The sequence below is a fragment of the Phacochoerus africanus genome, chromosome 8, assembly GCF_016906955.1.
Source record: "Phacochoerus africanus isolate WHEZ1 chromosome 8, ROS_Pafr_v1, whole genome shotgun sequence".
Classification (NCBI taxonomy): Eukaryota; Metazoa; Chordata; class Mammalia; order Artiodactyla; family Suidae; genus Phacochoerus; species Phacochoerus africanus.
Window position 1 is genome coordinate 114,412,945 of NC_062551.1, and position 15,602 is coordinate 114,428,546.

Genomic DNA, 15,602 nt, shown 5'->3' on the forward strand with positions numbered 1-15,602 from the left:
TGTATTAGTTCTCGGTCCAATTCCCTTTCTCTTTATCCTTAAATTCAACAAATAATATTTGGGGAGTTTCCATTGTGGCTCAGCAGAAACAAATCTGACTAGCATCCATGAGGACGCAGGTTCGATCCCTGGCCTTGCTCAGTGGGTTAAGGATCTGGCGTTGCTGTGAGCTATGGTGTAGGTTGCAGATGCGGCTCGAATCCAGCGTTGCTGTGGCTGTGGCATAGGCTGGCGGCTACAGCTCCAATTCGACCCCTAGCCTGGGAATCTCCATATGCCCCAGGAGTGGCCCAAGAAATGGCAAAAAAATAAATAAATAAAAATAAAAGACCTTCCCCTATTCTGCCTATAATGACCTTCTGTGTCAAGTTTATTCCCAATTACCTGCTATAACCCACCCAACAAACAAGCATTTTGATTCCTCTTTATCTCAGGTCTTCACATTATCGAACAAAACAAGCTTATATTGGGAAAAAAAGAATCTTGTAGGTATTAATCTCAGCTTTATATCACTTCAAATTCTCTCAATATCCATATGCAATGTTTACATTTATAAATAATTAAAAATGTCTTGTGGAGTTCCTGTTGTGATGCAGTGGAAACCAATCTGACTAAGAACCAGAGGTTGCGGGTTCGATCCCTGGTCTCACTTAGTGGGTTAAGGATCCAGCATTGCCATGAGCTATGGTGCAGGTGGAAGACGCAGCTCCGATCTGGTGTTGCTGTGACTGTGGTGTAGGCCGGCAGCTACAGCTCCAATTAGACCCCTAGCTTCGGAACCTCCATGTGCCATGGGTGTGGCCCTAAAACAACAAAAGGCAAAAAAAAAAATTTGTGTCTCCAAATTTAATATTTTTTTCCCTTGACTTTTCCTGTATAGTCAGTATCTTTTTCGTTTTGTTTTGTCTTTTTTTTTAGAGCTGCCACTGGTGGTAGTTCCCTGCTAGAGGTTGAATCCCAGCCATAACTGCAGGCCTATACCACAGCCACAGCAATGCCAGATCTGAGTGGTGTCTGTGAACTGCATCACAGCTCATGGCAAGGCCAGGTCCCCAACCCACTGAACGAGGCCAGGGATTGAACCATCGTCCTCATGGATATTAGTCAGGTTCATTACTGCTGAGCCACGAAGGGAACTCCCGGCAGTATCTTCTAAGGTTTTTTAAAAAAAAGGTTTATTGTGGTATAATAGATGTATAATAAAATTACACATTTTAAATGTACCATGTGATATTCCTTTACTTTTGCATTAGTTTTTCATTAACAGCTTTATTGAGGTTTATTTCATATACCATAGGAGTCACCATTTTAAAGCAAACAGTTCAGTGGTATTTAGTATATTCAGAGCTGTGCAACCATCACCACTGATTTCACAGTGAGATCACTACAAGAAGAAAGCCCATACCTTTAGCAATCACTCTCCATTCCCTACTCCTTCTAGCCCCTAGCAAATTTCAATTTACTTTCTGTTGCTATGAATTTGCCTGTTCTGGGCATTTCAAACAAATGAAATCATACAATATATGGCCTTTTGTGTCTAGCTTTTGTCTCTTAGGATAAAAGCATTTTCAAGGTTTATCCTCATTATGGCAGGTACCAGTATTTCATTCCTTTTCACGCTGAATAATATTCCATGGTACGTTACACCACATTTTGTTTTGTTATTCAGCAGTGATGGACATTTGGACTGTGTCCACTTTTTGGCTATGATGAAATGTGCTGCTATGCACATTCATATATGAGATCTTGTACATGTAGACATGCATTTTCATCTCTCTTGGGCCTACCTTATGAGTGGAATTGCTGGGTCATGGGGTCACTCATTGTGACAGTTGCAGGACCCACACATGGAACACCTTGCACTTTGTCCTGTGCTCTCCTAACACCATCCTGAAATTTTAATAATGTTCTAACAGAGGCCTCATATCTTCAGTTTCCAGTGGGCCCTGTAAATTTCTTAGCCAGTTGCATCTGTAGAAGTTGGGTTTTAGTGTCTAACCCCATCCAATGCAGCACACACTTTTGGCATCTCAATTGCTTTTGCTCCAATTGCAAAGCACTTGCCTTCCATGTTTCAGGCTAGTCAATTCTTTAGGTCCCTTTTATGACATTAATGCTCACTGAGTTTTCATTCCAAGTTCAGTTTCTGTCTTTATTCTTTCAGAGCAGTCATGATACCCATCATTATTTTATTTTAGTTCATAGCCCAAGCTGACCTATAACCTGAAATAGTTTAGCAACTTTATTTTTGGGCATTCCCTTTAGAAGAAAGTATTCTTAGAACAAAGATTCACAGTAGAGGTTTTGATCAAATACATACCTTGATGATGCTAAGGCCCCTTGGGGAGGGGAGGGAAAAAAAACAGGGGAAAAAACTATATACTAAGAAGGAAAAAAGTGTCTTGCTTATAAGTTTTTTTCTCTCCTAAAAAAACAGATAGCCCCTTTCAACTTTAGATTTTGGTCAAGGTGTAGAGACATATTTCACTTTCTGAAGTGTCATGCTCCAAAGCAGATGTGCGTGAATTGAAGTTTTATAAATTAGATACATTCTCTCATTGCTGTAAATTATAATCTCAGAGGTGGGAGGTAGAATTCCACAAAAAGTTTTTTAAATCTTTAGATCTGCATTTTAAGGTCTAATCTAATCCATTTGGGATTGCTGCTGCCAAAGTCAAGGCCATTGGAATAAGCCAATTAAAAAGTTTGTTACATGTCTGCCTTGGGGGAGATTTTCAGTACATTAAAATTGGATTCAATTTTTTTGTTCTAAAAACCAAAACAAAACCCAACAAAAACTTGAAGAATTATCAGGAGTTAGCAGTCTATTGCCTTTTCCACAATTAGCAAAAGGTTAGGATTTTTTTAAGACTTTTGGGGGGCGGGGAGAAGTTTTAGGGTCACAACAAACTTGAGGGAAAGGTACAGAGATTTCTTCTACATCCCCTGCCCCCACACATGCACATTCACCAGAATGATACATTTGTTACCAAAGAGGAGCCTACAGTGTGACACCATCATTACCCAAAGTCTAGTGTTTACCTTTGGGCTTGCTCTTGGTGGTGTACATCCTATAGGTCTGAACAAACATATAATGACATATATCCATCATTATAATATCACACAGAGTATTTTCACTGCCCTAAAAATCCTGTGTTCTGCCTATTTATTTATCCTTTCCCTCTCCTTCCCTAGAAACAACTGATTTTTTTTAAATCATCTCCATAGTTTAGCCTTTTTCCAAATGTCGTATAGTTGGAAGCATACAATATATAGTCTTTCAGATTGGCTTCTTTCAATTAGTAATATGCATTTAAGTTCCCTCTATGTCTTTTTTTTTTTTCTCTTTTTGCCATTTCTAGGGCTGCTCCCACAGCATATGGAGGTTCCCAGGTTAGGGTTCTAATCAGAGCTGTAGGCTCCTACACCAGAGGCATATAGCAACTCGGGATGCAAGCCACATCTGCAACATACACCACAGCTCATGGCAATGCCAGATCCTTAACCCACTGAGCAAGGGCAGGGATCAAACCCAAAACTACATGGTTCCTAGTTGGAGTTGTTATCCACTGAGCCATGACGGTAACTCCATAAGTTCCCTCTATGTCTTTTCATGGCTTGATAGCTCATTTCCTTTTAGAACTGAATAATAATCCATTGTCTGAATAGACCACCATTTATTTCTCTATTCACCTATTGAAGGACATCCTGGTTGTTTCCAAGTTTGGGCAATTATGAATAAAGCTGCTATAAACATGTGTGTGCAAGATTTTGGGTGGATGTAAGTTTTCATATGATAAAGGGCATGTTTAGTTTCAGAGGAAACCACCAATGTGGTTGGACCATTTCCAGTGTGGCTATACCATTTTGTGTTCCTACCAAGGGTGAATGAGAGTTCCTGTGGCTTCACATCCTGACCAGGATTTGGTGTTGTCGGTGTTCCAGATTTGGGCCAATCCAGTAGGTATGTAGAGATATTTTGTTGTTGTTTTAATCTGTGTTTTCCTGATAACATGTAAGGTGGTTTATCTTTCCATGTGTTTATTTGCTCTCTGTATATCTTTGGTGAGGTAGTACAATGTTTTGCTTTACAATTTTCTTTAAGATGTGCTGGGAGTTCCTGTTGTGGTTCAATGGAAAACAAATCTGACTAGCATCTATGAGGACACAGGTTCAATTCCTAACATTGCCATAAGCTGTGGTATAGGCCAGCAGCTACAGCTCCGATTTGACCCCTAGCCTGGGAACTTCCATATGCTATGGATGTGAATCTGACAGCACTAATGGCCTGAACCTAGCCAAGAACACAGATTGGGACTTAAACCCGTGATTTTAAATTAGAATCACTCACCCTGTGTTTGGACTCACTGAGGTTCAGTTTCTTCATATCTCCACACAGAAGGAATTCAGCGAGAGACAAAGTGATGGCAAGAAATAGGTTTATTAGGATAGGATACTTGTGAGAGATGCAAGCCAGCAGGCAAGGAAGCTCTGCCCAGAGGATCCGGTGGGCTACAGTTTTATCACCCAAGGGGAGCTGGGGTCGGAAAAGCCCTCCTCTTCCTTTCAGGGAGTAGCAGCTCCTCCTTGGTATCTGGTAAGATGTGTATTCAAATCAGCTGAAGGGTGGTCCTCAAACTCTTGCCCTTGGTCTGAATCTGAATGCAGGCTTCATCGCATTCCCCACCCAACCTGAGGCAATTCTTGCAGTTCCACTAGTCAAGCAGCCTGCCTTGTTCTGATGGCTTTTTTCAGCAATTTATTTATTTACAGTGATTTTCCAGTGTCCCCTAAGTTTCCCTCATTATCTGTGGTCCTTGATCAGGACTTCTAAAACTACCTGTGCCTACTCCATCTCTATCAGATGAAGCCCTAAAAAAAAAGACCAAAGGGGGGGAAAAAAAAAAATGTGTCTTTGCTGAACAGTCACTGATGGAATTTAACCAAAATTTACTATAATCATTCTCTGTTTATTAGACAATAAATTTTGGTAAAGTTTCTCTGGATCTGAAATAAGTAAGTTAAAAATTGAGTATTAAATACACACTATTAGTTGCCATCAAGACTTTTAAGAAATGGAATTCTTACTGGCTTCCAAGTTGAATCTTTGCATAGTTGTAAATTACCATTTTCTAATCTATTTGCTAAGTAGCTTCTACTCACTTATTTTAAAGCAGAGTAAATCTGTAAAACACCACATCAATCGCCTACTGAAAATATGAAAAGATTTGTTTGGCTAAACTGACCTCTTCAGTCAAACAATTAAATTCAACTTCTGAGAGTCTCTTGTACCAATACAAAGGAGAAAAAACAAGGTTCTGAAATTTCACGTAATAGTGCCTAAATTCTGCAGTCCTAAGTCATTTAGATCTGGAAATCAACTAGATAGTTTATCTTCACTCATTATTCCACAAAAGAATGATTACTAACTAATTACTCATCAACAAAACTACCCCAAATGAGAACATGTATAGAAAATACACACAGCTATATTATTACCTCAAAAATAGTGACAGGATAACTCGGTGGCTTTCAATATGGTGGCATTAGAATCACTGACTCAGGTAGTAGTGGTGGGTAGTAAACAGGGGAGTTAAAAAATACCTTTAGAATTTCTGTTTATTTGGTTCTGGTGGGGTGAGGGGTGGATTTTTTTGGTAAGTCCTCCAGGTATTTCTAATGTGTAGATATAATTGTTTTTTTTTTTTTTTCCTATGGGTTTCAAGACAGGTTCAGACCTATGAATAGTGAATTAGCTGTGGCCACACCATAGTGTTACTGGAAAGATGATAATGAAATCCAGGTTCTTGTTCACGGTGGTAGAAGAATGAACTCTGCGAACACACAGGCAGCAAGCAAATAAAGTCTTTATTAAAGAAAAGCAAATAGCTCTCAGGAGAGGCTGGGGGCGGGGGGAGAAGAGCCCCCCTTTTTCTGTTGTCCTTTGGGGGTTTTTATTCCTAAAAGATACGGGGTACCGACATGGGGTCCAGAAAGATGTGGTTTTCTCCTGTTGGCCTTGCTCAATTACCTATATCAGTCCTTGTCCAATAGGGATTTTAGGGTTGGAAATGTCCCCAGTTTTATGGTTTTTCTGTCCATTTATTTCCTTAGATTAAGTCACCACTCCTCTCATTCCTTTTTTATCAATTGAGGAGTGGGCTAGAGATTCGAATTTCTTACAGTAAACAAAGCCTGTGGGGAATGCGCATTTCCTATAATAAAACAAGGCCTGTGGAGGTGTTACTCCCTGGAGCCCTTAAGCCACAAAGGTTAATCAATATCCATATCAAAAAATGTATCAGAGCCCAAGCTCCTACACTAACTACCTGAGTTAATATTCTGCCTCAATAGGTTTGCATGAAATAGATTCAGAATCCTTTTTGCATGTGAAAGAAGTTGTTCTGTCTCAGGTTAAATGCGGGCGCTTCCCTTAAAGCAGAGGCTCGAACTGCCAATTGTGGTGGTGAAATTTCTGTTTGCTTTATTTCACTTGGTGTTTCTCATCTATGGGTAGGATAAATGCAGCTAAGTCCCAGCAGCATATGGTGGTGGGCTGGGGAGAAGAAAACCAAAGGAGGACAAAAAGCACAAATATAAAAATAAACATAAGTCAAGTTTGTGCTGCTGGGTAGGTTTCTTTCATCTTTCTGTGAGGTTAATTAACGGCATGATTCGTCTTTGTCACTCTGAAGCATCTTATGCCTCCCAGAAGGCTCCTCCTCCACAATCTAAATTATAATGATGTCTGATGCTAGTAGAATTTTTAGTGTAACTAGAATTAAGTGAGTCTGTCTGGGCAACATGGACATGTACCTTCACTATTATCCTTATTATAAACTGAACCTCTCACTAAAGTCAAGAGGTGGTACTGGTGGTTTCTACCACATGCAGGGGGTGTGTAACTGAGCATTTTTACCTTTTTTTTTTTTTTTTGCCTTTTACGGCCATACCCAGGGCACACGGAGGTTCCCAGAGCTACAGCTGCTAGTCTACACCACAGCTACAGCAACACCAGATCCGAGCCTTGTCTGTGACCTACACTGCAGCTCATGGCAACGACAGGTCCTTTAATCCACTGACCTAGGCCAGGGATCAAACCTGAATCCTCATGGATCTTAGGTGGGTTTGTTATCACTGAGCCACAATGGGAACTCCCCCCATTTCTTATTTATAGGAAACGGGCCTCATTCAGCCTCCATGGCCTTTCCTGAGTTCCAAGGGGCAAATTCAGACAGTAGCTGATCAGGGAAAGAAGGGGATGCAGAGACAAGGGAGGAGCAGTCAGGAAACAATAGTACAGCCTTGGGGCAGGATCTGGTTCCCTCTCAAGGGACACACATAAATAATGATGTAGGCATATTATACACCTAAGAGAAAAGTTATATTCCTTATGCTTCTTTTAGAAATGAATATTTAAAATTGAATAGCTTAGATTCCTTCCTTGTGCTTCTCCCTGACTTAATTGCACCCTAAACACAATCACCCATAGGCTAAAGATTAAGCACCCTGAGCACAATTGCCTGTGGGTTAAAGATTATTAGCACATGATGTTTTTCAGGAACTTTCCTGGTTTGTTCTAAGCTCTGATTAATATGCCCTTTTTGCAAGTACTGTTATTCTAGGCCATAACCCAGAAGACCTCCAACATGATTATGCCAAGATCTCCTGACACCAGCTTGATGACTAAGATTCCCCTAAAGAGAAAAGAATGAAAGTTTTCTCCAGTCCTGTCTCCTATCTGAAAACCTGTTTTTCTCCTTTTTACTTTAAACTCCCTGCAAGTCTTGCCAATGGAAGGAACAGTCTTTAAGGCATTAGCCTGCTGTGGCCTCCTTTCCATGGGAAAGGAATAAAAGCTAGTTTTTTTCTTCTCCACCCCAAAACCAGTTTCTATTCGGCACCAGTGGAAAGAGGCCGAGTTTCAGCAACAGGGACTCTTGACCTCACCCTTCATCATATCTAACCCACCGGAAGTCCCCAGAAACCATATTAAATTTGCTTTAAATTTTTTACAAGGAGGGTTATAAAAATTGCTTTTAAAATTACTTACCTATGAGCCCATCATTTAATTATAATTGGCTATTATTTCTGTGCATTTATTGCCATTTGAGAAAAAATGTACCCGACAAATTCTCTTCAGGTTCAAAGATGACATAATATTACATTTTGTGGACACTTAATTAAACATTATTTATTTGTTTAGATTCTCTCTTTATGTTTTACATCCAACATTTCTTTTTCCAGTCCAAGATACATTCAGAGGCCCCTGAATTCTCTGGGGTCTTAGACTTGTGCCCAAGTGTCTAATGGAAAAATGGGTCTTTGTTGCCTCAGCTCTAAGATTCCAGTTAGAAACTGAATATATGAAGGAGAAATGACAGATCATAGATGACAGTAGAAGTCTGAGCCACAGCTTGTATGGCCACCAGCTCAGAACAGCAAGGACTTGGCCACTGCCAGCTTCTGTATTCTCTCTCCTCTCTGATCAGAATATGCCTGAAGCCTTCCTTTTTTTATTTCCAGCCATCAAGGAAATAGGGGGAAGGGGCTGGTGAGTGAATCCACATCTGACTTCTCATGGCAACTCTCATTCCTACCTGCATTTACATTGCAAAAGAAATCTAGAGGATAATTATCAATGAACAAAGGAGGAGGGAAGCAGTGGTTTAGATGGTACTGAGGAAAGAATTAATTCATGCCATAGCAGTTACTTCTTTTTTTTTTTTAGGTCTTTTTGCTTTTTCTTTAGCCGCTCCCATGGTGTAGGGAGGTTCCCAGGCTAGGGGTCTAATTGGAGCTATAGACACCGGCCTACACCAGAGCCACAGCAACGCAGGATCTGAGCCACGTCTGCGACCCACACCATAGCTCATGGCAATGCCAGATCCTTAAGCCACTGAGCAAAGCCAGGGATCGAACCCGCAACCTCATGGTTCCTAGTTGGATTCTTAACTACTGAGCCACCACAGGAACTCCAGCAGTTACTATTTTAAGTGATGAAATACTGAGTTCATAAGGTTCTGGCTTTCCCCTGCCGTCGTTGGCCCTCAGAGAAGGCCAGTCCGCCGCACCCATGGTGCCCAGCAGGAATGGCATGATCCTGAGGCCCCACCTCCACAAGGACTGGCAGTGGTGCGTGGCCATGTGGTTCAACCAACCCGCCTGCAAGATCCGCAGAGCAAGGCCCAGTAGGACAAGGCCCTCCATATCGCCCCGTGCCCAGCGTCCAGCCGGCTGCTGCAGGTGGTGAAATGCCCTACGGTTGGGTCTGATACCACATGAAGTTGTGTGCCGGCAGAGGCTGCAGCCTGGAGGAGCTGAGTGTGGCGGGAATCCACATGAAGGTGGCCACGACCTTTGGAATCTTGGCGGATCCCTGGCGGCCAAACAAGTGCATGGAGTCCCTGCAGGCCAATGTACAGTGGCTCAAGGAGTACAGCTCCAAGCTCATCCTCTTCCCCAGGAAGCCCTCAGCCCCCAAGAAGGGTGACAGTTCTGCTGAAGATCTCAAGTTGGCCATCCAGCTGACGGGACCAGTCATGCCCATTCAGAACGTGTACAAGAGGGAGAAAGCCAGAGTCATATCACTGACGAGAAGAACTTCAAGGCCTCTGCCAGTCTCTGCATGGCCTGCGCCAATGCCTGGCTCTTTGGTATCCAGGCAAAAAGGGCCAATGAAGCTGCAGAACAGGATGTGGAGGAGAAAAGTTAAAGTGCTGTTGGCATCTTGTGGTAAAAAAAAAGAAAGAAAAACAAACAAACAAACAAGCTTCTGCAGTTCCTTTCATAGCTCAGTGGTAATGAAACTGACTAGTATCCACGAGGATGCTGGCCCAATCCCTGGCCTCACTCAGCAGGTTAAGGACCCGGTGTTGCCATGAGCTATGGTGTAGGTCGAAGATGTGACTCAGATCCCACGTTGCTGTGACTGTGGTGTAAGCCAGCAGCTACAGCTCCAATTCGACCCCTAGCCTGGGAACTTCTATATGCTGCAGGTGAGGCCCTAAAAAGACTAAATAAATTAAACAAACAAACAAATAAATAAAATAACAAGGTTCTTAGACATTACATTGGAAATAGAGGAATCTACAAAGTGGCCTCATGCAAAAGGCCAGATTGGCCCTGCTCAGTGGAAAAAATCACTTAGGATCATCCAAATCCAACTGGAAATAGCAACACAGGGAGAAATGGCCGCTATTCACTTGAATTAAAAAAAGAAAATTCATAAAATATGAAAAAATCTTTTATGTTAATGGACATAATTAAATGAAACAAATCTAATGTTAATCCATTTATTGCCTTACCTTCATTTACTGCCTTCTCTGTATTGTTTTCATTTTCTCACTTGTTCCAATAGCATAGAATAGGAAGTCAGCAATTTAAAATAGTCCTTTTTATTATTGCTGCAAAAACAAACCAGTGAAGAGGGAAAAAAAAAATAGACCTCAATTTCAAGTTTCCAATACTGTCTAATTAAAACTCGGGCTTATATTCCCCATTGTGCAAGTGGTGCCCTAGATTTAGAGCAGTCTTGTTTCATTCTAGCATATTTTATTATTCTCATTCAATGACTAATACAAACAGAAAAAATTAGTGTGTATGTATGTCTGTGTCTCCCAAAGAGCCTTATTCCCCATTTCTACAAGTCCTTGAAAATATTAATAATTCCATTCATTATAAATATACAGGAGTAAAGTATATCAAAATATATTAACTTTCATTTATTACAAAATATGCACTTTAGGAGTTTCCTTCGTGGCACAGCAGAAACATATCTGACTAGGATCCATGAGGTTATGGGTTCCATCCCTGGCCTTGCTCAGTGGGTTAAGGATCCCACGTTGCCATGAGCTGTGGTGTAGGTTGCAGACTCGGCTCAGATCTGGCATTGCTGTGGCTGTGGCATGGGCCAGCAGCTCTAGCTCAGATTCGGCCCCTAGCCTGGGAACCTCCATATGCCATGGGTGCTGCCCCCAAAAAGTAAAATAAATAAATAAATAAAATATGCCCTATAACATTTAATCATGGATAAAACATCAATAGATAACAACGTTGAGAACAATACTAAAATAAGTACATTCTATGAAATGCAAAGTCCATTATTTCACCATATAATTTTGAGGCAAAATTTCTATCAGTTATATTCAGACATTTCAGCAGTTATGGTGTGATAGACCATTTCAAAGATGAGCCTTCAAGATCCCCATCTTCCAGTATTTGCTCCTTTTTGCCGTCTCCACACACACTGTTACCAGTGTTGGTATGTGTGACCAATAGAATATGGCAAAAGAAATGATACACCACTCCCAAGATCAAGTTGTGGAACTCAGTGTGCTTTTGTCTTGGTCCTTCTCTCTCTCTCTCTCTCTCTCTCCATCCCTATCTACCTTTCTCTTTCTTTGTGTCTCACACCACCTGCTCTAGGAAAAGCCAGCTGTTGTGTCTTGGACAGGATAAAGAAGTCCATTTAGCAAGGAACTGAGGTCATGTAAGTGAGTGATCTTGGAGACAGATACCTCCAACTCCAGGCAAGATGACTAGGGTTCCATCTGAATTTGACTGCAACCGCAGGAGAGACACTGAGCTGGAATCCCACAGCTAAGCCACTCCTAGGTCTTGTAACCAAGTGAGGCTTCTGGGAACACAAGCCTTTCTCTGTCCTCCATTTCTTGTTTTTAGAGAATAAGCTTCATCCTCCATGACCTTCCCTAAATTCCAAAGGACAGGTTCAAACAGTTGCTAATTGGGGAAGGGAGGGGATGCAGAGACCAGGGGGAGCAGTCAAGAGACAATAGTACAGACTTGGGGAAGGGGCCTGGTTCCTCCTCAAGGAATATGCAGGACGATATCTTTGAGCCCTTCTGCAAAGCTAAAACCCCCAACAAATGGAAGGTGTTAACTACTTGATGAAGCAGTCTTCATTCCAAAAGGAAGGAGGACCACCTGAACAAGTTCTCCGGCTACTAAACACCAGTTTTGAGAAACAATGCAAGCTTGTCTCTACCCTGATCCTTGTCTGTGGCCCTATTTTTCCCTCATGAAACTATAAAACCACCTCTTAATCTCTCTCAAGGGGGGCACAGTCTTTAAGGCATTAGCCTTCTGTGGCTCCTTTGCCTGGCAAAGCAATAAAGCTATCTTTTTCTCCTTCACCCAAAACTCTGCCTCCGTATCTCTATTTGGCACCCGAGGACAGAGTTTTAGCAACGGTCTTGACCTTCAGAATCTGTGTGAGATAAAAAATTTTGTTACCTTAAATTGCCATATTTCGCTTCTGTTGTGAAGCAATAGAGAACAAAGACAGACAATATACATTAACTGAAAAGATAACAATTAAGCTGTTGTGACTTATATATGGAGGTTTGCTCATCTGCAAAATAATATATATTTCTAAGTGTAGTATCACTACCAAATGAATGAATATATATAAAGCGTTAAAACAATGGCTGACAGGAGTTCCTGTTGTGGCGCAGTGGTTAACGAATCTGACTAGGAACCATGAGGTTGCAGGTTCGATCCCTGGCCTTGCTCAGTGTGTTAAGGATCTGGCGTTGCCAGAGGGTGTGGTGTGAGTCGCAGACGCAGCTCGGACCCCACTTGCTGTGGCTCTGGCGTAGACTGGTGGCTACAGCTCTGATTTGACCCCTAGCCTGGAAACCTCCATATGCCGCTGGAACGGCTCTAGAAAAAGCAAAAAGACAAAAAAAAAAAAAGCTGACACATAGCAAACTTTATGTAAATAGCAAATACGATCATGATGAGGCAGAATAATAATTCAGGTAGTTATGTAGGAACATGGGCTTTGATGTATTCTTTGATATGGTCATAGATTAACATCCATTACTTCAGGGTTCCAGGGAGTAGCATCCCCACAGGCCTTGTTTACTATAGGGAGTATATCTGTTTTACGTTGTTGGAGAATTAAAATGATTCTGGCTCGGATCGTCAGTGTTGGAAAGTGAGACACATGAACGCAGGGAGATCTCAACAAGGCTCTTTACTTTTGCAGAAAGGTGTGGGTACTCAAAAAGCTCATGCCAAGAAGAAAAGACCCTCCCTATTTATCCCTAATACAGGTGGTATACCTGTCCCCTTCCCATTGGTCAGGTCAGGGTGCACATTCTTCTCGGTTGGCTAATTGGAAACAAATTGTAATTGGGAGAAGAGGGTAGTGGAAGAGGGTGTCTCAGATGAAGCAGGAACAAAATAGAGTAACCAAGGCTTCCTCTGATAGGAAAGGTATATGTTAATTCTCACAACGTCCAGGTGGACCTTCATCTCTAACACACTCCTCAACTGATAGAAAGGGAATGAGAGGAATGACGACTCCCAGTCTAGAGAAGAACAAAGGAACCGTGAAACTTACGGGATATATCCACCTCTGACTCTACTGGACAAGGATTGATGTAGGTAAACTGGGCAAGGCCAATGAGGAAAAGAACAGATATCTGGACCCCACGTTGGTACTCCCATCTTTAAGAGCTAAAACTCCTACAAAACAATAGAGGGGGACGCTTCCTCCCCCTTCCAGTGTCTGTACTGGGAGCTATTTGCTTTCCTGTACTAAAGACTTTTGCTTGCTTACTGTCTGTGTTTTCTCAGTCTTCATTCTTCATTCTTTGGCTCTATGAACAAGAACCGAGATTCCGGTAACATATTTCTGATAACAATGATGTTGATTTTGATAGGGATGGAGTAGACACAGGTAGTTTTAGAAGTCCCAGTCAAGGACCACAGATAACGAGGGAAATTTAGGGGACATTGGGAGATCACTGTAAGTAAATGAATTGCTCAAAAAAGCCATCAGAACAAGGCAGCTTTGCTTCATTAGTGGAGCCTTGAGAATTGCCTCAGGTCATTGGGTGGGGGATGGGATGAGGCCTACATTCAGATTCAGACCAAGGGCAAGAGTTTGAGGACCACCCTTCTGCAGATTTGAATACACATCTTACCAGATACTAAGGAGGAGCTACTACTCCCTGAAAGGAAGAGGTGGGCTTTTCCAACCCCCACTCCCCTTGGATGATAAAGCTGGAGCCCACCGGAGTCTCCTTGCCTGCCCACTTGCATCTCTCCCAAGCGTTTTATCCTAATAAATCTGTTTGTTGCCTATCACTTTGTCTCTTACTGAATTCCTTCTGCACAGAGGCATAAAGAACCTGAACCTCGAGGAGTTCCCGTCGTGGCACAGTGGTTAATGAATCCAACTAGGAACCATGAGGTTTCAGGTTTGATCCCTGGCCTTGCTCAGTGGGTTACGGATCTAGCGTTGCCCGAGGGTGTGGTGTGGGTCGCAGACGTAGCCCGGATCCTGCATAGGCCGGCAGCCACAGCTCTGATTAGACCCCTAGCCTGGGAACCTCCATATGGCAGGAGCGGCTCAAGAAAAGGCAAAAAGACAAAAAAAAAAAAAAAAAGAACCTGAACCTCAATAAGTACAGACATCGTTGAGTGAAAATGCGGGTTCAAGTCCCAATCTGGGTTTTGGCTGGGTTCGAGTCCTGGGATGTGGGGTCAAGTCCCAATCTGTGTTCTGGCTAGGTTCAGGCTGATAATACTGTCAGTTTCAATTTGACACCAAAAGAGAAAATACTACCTAATGGAAAACTCTTTTAGGGAGATAAAGTAGAAATTCACATAACCTGAGAACAAGTAACTTTCATATATTATTTTGTAGCTAGATGTTAATACTCATCCTTTCCAGTTAGAAGAGAGATTTAGAATCAGGAAGATTGTAACTGGAGCCTGAAGCCATCCACCCTAGATGACTAAGAAAAAATTGCTCACCTTTAGTGGGGTGACTCTTAGGACTTAAGCCAGGCTTCTGAAGGAATTAACAGCTCTTAACCCAACAATGGCAGAGTTGTTGATTCACAGTCTGTAAAGGCAACTTCATGTTAACAGGAAGGATATGATTTTCTTATATGAAACTAGAGTGTATTTTCAGATATAATAGCCTCCTTATAGCTAGGGAGAAAGTTAAACCTAATTTACCTTCCTCATTACCTCAGAGGCTATGTATGCCTCATTAATATTTAGCAGAAGAACAAAAAAATTTCCTCCTTTTAAAACTAAAATCTTCCAGTGAACTACTTTTTTCCCCATCCTGTTGGTGATGGGTAGTAGCCTTTCTTTTAAAATCTTTTTTAAAATTTTTCAAAAAAAAAAAACTAGAGTTTCAAACATGAGAGCTTCAAAAATGGCCATTTCAGAAGTGGGAGCTATGAAAATGGGCTGTTTCAAACTGCAACAGCTTCAAACGTTTTGTCTTTTGAGACAGCAGGTGTTAGATTCAGCAGGGTCCTAGTGCCAGGAACACATTTACATTCAAATTAAACTGAATAAATTAGAAGTTCTTTCTTCAAAGGAGGAACCCTTTTGTGTAAGAAAATAATTGCAACTCCCACTTATGCAAAATCTGAATTAAATTTTTACTCTTAAAACATCCATCTTGGCCATACTAATAAGGATGCCAAAAATTGGCTAATATTTTTCTCTTTGGAGTACTACCACATACTTGTCCTTCTGTTAACTTTCTCATCATTTGCTTTGAATTCTAATGTGAAAAATCAAAAGTGTATGTCCACACACACAAAAAA

The 15,602-nt window shown here is 41.6% G+C and overlaps 1 pseudogene; it reads left to right on the top strand.

Annotated features, from left to right (window-relative positions):
• Positions 1–9,076: 9,076 nt before the first annotated feature.
• Positions 9,077–13,408, top strand: LOC125133365 (60S ribosomal protein L13-like; annotated as a pseudogene).
• Positions 13,409–15,602: the final 2,194 nt, after the last annotated feature.